At 41.1% G+C, this 3,522-nt stretch overlaps 1 long non-coding RNA gene across 2 annotated transcripts in view; it reads left to right on the top strand.

Moving 5' to 3' along the window:
* Nucleotides 1-3,084, top strand: part of LOC102388639 — a 3,577-nt gene extending 493 nt beyond the window's left edge. The window contains exons 2-3 of one of the 2 annotated variants that reach the window (XR_001358824.2): nt 1,324-1,470; nt 2,408-3,084. This is a non-coding gene — a long non-coding RNA (uncharacterized LOC102388639). Of the gene's footprint in view, nt 1-1,301; nt 1,471-2,407 lie in introns of both variants that reach the window. The other variant, XR_001358825.2, reaches the window with a different exon arrangement.
* Nucleotides 3,085-3,522: the final 438 nt, after the last annotated feature.

The raw sequence follows: 3,522 nt of genomic DNA, 5'->3' as shown, positions 1-3,522 counted from the left end.
GGGAGTGCTGTATTACCCCAGAGGGGGCATGACGAGCCCCAGAAGAGGGCACTTGCGCAACCAGTGGGTTGCAGGCGGGGAACAGACCCCGGGTTGTATGCGGGGTACATAGTCCCCAGCCCCAGAGTGGGGCAGTACTGAGGAGCCCGAGGCGGGCACGGCAAGCCCCAGAGAGGGGCAGTGCCATATCGGTTTATCTAGAAACCCGAGGGGGTGCAGCAGATCCCAGCGAGAGGCTGGGTACTACAGAGAGCCCAGAGTGGGCTACACTATTGAGGAGGCCCGGGAAGCGGGCTGGGAGACCCAACAACGTCTATCACATCAGCGAGGCTTGGGGTGTGGTATCAGGGGCTGGTAGGAGCCACGCATAGCCCATAAGGCTAGGGTGCTTGGGGAGCACCCATCATACCGGGTGACCACAGGAGTCCGGGAGAACCGCGGGGACAGAGGTCCCGAGTAGCCGTGCCCAGGGAGTCATAGGCAGCCTCCCAACTATATATATACATTCCAACAAGACGTGGCGGGCGAGAATTAGAGGGTGCCTTGGGCTGGCCTGACACGGAGCGAGGGACCTTAAGGAGCACACGGCCCTCCGCGAGGACCCCGCCGTGACAGTATCATTCCCCAAGGAAATGGCAAATGTACTAAAATGAGCTCACAGGCAATATGACTCTTGTGACTAAATGTATCTGGTCACCCCCTTCCACCTCCAACCAGAAAAAGGTATTATACTTCCTAGCTGGTGAATGGAGATATAGGACCCCACTTTTCAGTTTGAAAGCTTTCCCTTTGGGTATCTCAAAGGGATTTAATTTGGATTTCATAAGACGGACAGTACAGAATTATACTTACAATGCCTTTCATTATATAAAGCTACTCTGCTTATTCTATAAGGTTCCCTCCACTTCACTGATTCCCTTGAATAGTATAATCATAGTTTTTCTTGCAGTATTTTACTTCATCTTATATATTTTTAACAGCCTGCTGATATTAGTATTGAGAATGACTGACAGTGACAGTAATTGCACTATATGGGTACATACAGATGTTATTTAGATCGACTAAGTAGGATTAGGTCGATCTACATGCCCATCATTCTGGGGGAGTTAAATCAGGCAAAAATGGTGGGCCCAATCTAAGTTAGTTCATCTGAGAAGGTGAATTAGTTTGGATTGGGAATAGGTGAACTTGAACTGTCCAACATTTGTATGTGTTTGGAATGGAGACCCAGGCCTGCAAAACTCTAGGCACTTGCCCCAGGCGTGGAGCTATGTTCTTTCTTCTTCCCTCCCTCCCTATAGACTCACCACCTTCTCTCTGCAGACTCGCCAGCCTTCTTGGACCTGCAATCCACCTCACCCTCTGGCCTGATTCTGCTCACCTCCCCCAGCCCTGAGTTAGTTACTTTGGTTTCCCTGCAAGAAAACTGGCTGTATATGCCGCTACCAGTGTATGTTCAAGCAGCTTAAAGTAAGAAGTATGAACACAGACCAGCTGTGAATGCTTGTATGTACCCTATAAATTACCACAGAAAAAGCTAGACATCTCACAGATTTCAACTCAAAACCAGTTTTATTCATCTTTTGTTCTTATAGAAGAGTTCTATAAAATGTAATGGGCATTAAACTTGTCAAATGAAATGAAATAGGGTTAGCCCTATAAAAATTACTAGAAAGCCATAAAAATGATTAGAATATCGCAAAGATTTCATAGACTAATGAAATCAATTTGATGGAGAAGTTTTCTGACATTTAATAATAAAAAAAAAATTACCATAAGGGAGAAACCTAGCCCTTATGTAAATCTGAATATGGCTCTTTCAGCCAGTTTCTAATAAAAATATAGGATTTCTCATAATGAATGAAATGAGTTTTCAGGCTATTGTACTTTTCTCCTTTCTATAGTGGCTAGTAACTAATGCTACAGAAAGATGTGAACACCTCTTTAAGGCATCCAGTTAGTTGCACAATACTGCAAATGGGCAGACATTCATTTCTGACCCCTGCAGGCAATCAGCTGATCCCTGGATTGACTACCATATCATTAGCTTTGATTACATAGCCACAAATGTTATTAGTAGTCAAAAAATTATACAGTCCTTTTTGACATCCAGCTCTAATAATTTTTTCAATGACCCCCAGGGACAGAAAAAAATATCACAATGGCTAAACTCTATAAAGAAATGTTTCCTTTCAGTGGCTTTAAATTTAACGTCACTGAATGTCATCGTGGTGTCCTGCCATATGAGAGGGTAAAATGTAGGTCATATGGGCAAATTGTATCCTATGACAGTAAGAGCTAAACAAAATAATTATTGAGAAATCAAAACAAGTATGACTAAGCTGCTTCTCCACCTTGCCCCGATTTATTTTTAATTGTTGCATACTGTCACTTTTCCTTGTTTCAGAGATAATCACAAACAGAAATAAGGCAGTACTGAAAGGCCTGTTCCAGTGGTACTCCCAAGCTCCTTTTGTATATCCAAATGGGTCAGAGTCCTTGCAGAACATCTAGAGTCTCCAAGCTCCTTGATCTTTACTCATCAACACTAATAAGAGTGTTATTGAATGGTTCTTCTATTGACTTGCCAGCCAGCAAGACGTATAATAAATACCATTTAATTATACAAAAAATATTTGGGGTTTAACAGTTATGTATCAAGATGTACATCTGCCACATGGCTGTTAACCCTCAGTAACCATGCTTAGAATACTCAGCTGTTTTTCATTTAAAGGAATACTGCCAATGTACAACAATATTTTTTTTTTCTCGAATTCGTCACAATCATGAATGAAAACATCTTAGATTGGCACAAATGAAAATAATTTAATATCTCTGGTGTATGCATTTATGCTGCATTCTTCAGCCACTTCAAGAACCATCCTTCTGCACTTTCCTCAGGTGGAGCAATGAAATTAGAATATATACATTTCCTCTCTTTTACAGTTGGTTTCACTTTCATATTCTTATCATGTTTAATATAAGATGCACAACCACAATGTGACTGTACTATGGTTACTCTTACTGTGATGAAGTTTGTAAATCCTCCAAGTCTTGTTTTTATTGCAGTTTTTTAAAAAAAATCCATGTTATCAATTCTATTCCTATGAGATTGTGTCAAGTCTTTTCTTTTAAACAAAACCTAAATTTGCAGCCTGGATGACATCACAGTATCCCTTTAACATGAAATATTGGTTAGTAGATCTCACTGTAGCTCCTTGTTCCACTGAATATCGTTAGTATACATTGTTCTAAATCTTACTTTTAGTCTTTTATCCCTTCAACATCTGTATGGACCACTTCCTGTTTTGAAATGAAAAAAAAAAAAAGACTTGAAGACTCAAGGTAATTTTAACAATAAATAGTTAGGTAACCTCCCAATGGTCCTTTGAAATTCCCAAGTAAGGTCCAGGCACAGAGCCAGGATGCCCACAAAATAAGAAAAAGATTTTGTGAGTTTTGCTGCCATCTGAAGTTTTTTCTTGCGTAAGTTGAACCACAGACTAATTTTGTGGGTTTTGG

This window comes from Alligator sinensis, unplaced genomic scaffold (genome assembly GCF_000455745.1).
Source record: "Alligator sinensis unplaced genomic scaffold, ASM45574v1 scaffold1325_1, whole genome shotgun sequence".
Classification (NCBI taxonomy): domain Eukaryota; kingdom Metazoa; phylum Chordata; order Crocodylia; family Alligatoridae; genus Alligator; species Alligator sinensis.
Note: the sequence above shows the minus strand (reverse complement) of the source record. Positions and strands in the feature narration are given on the sequence as shown.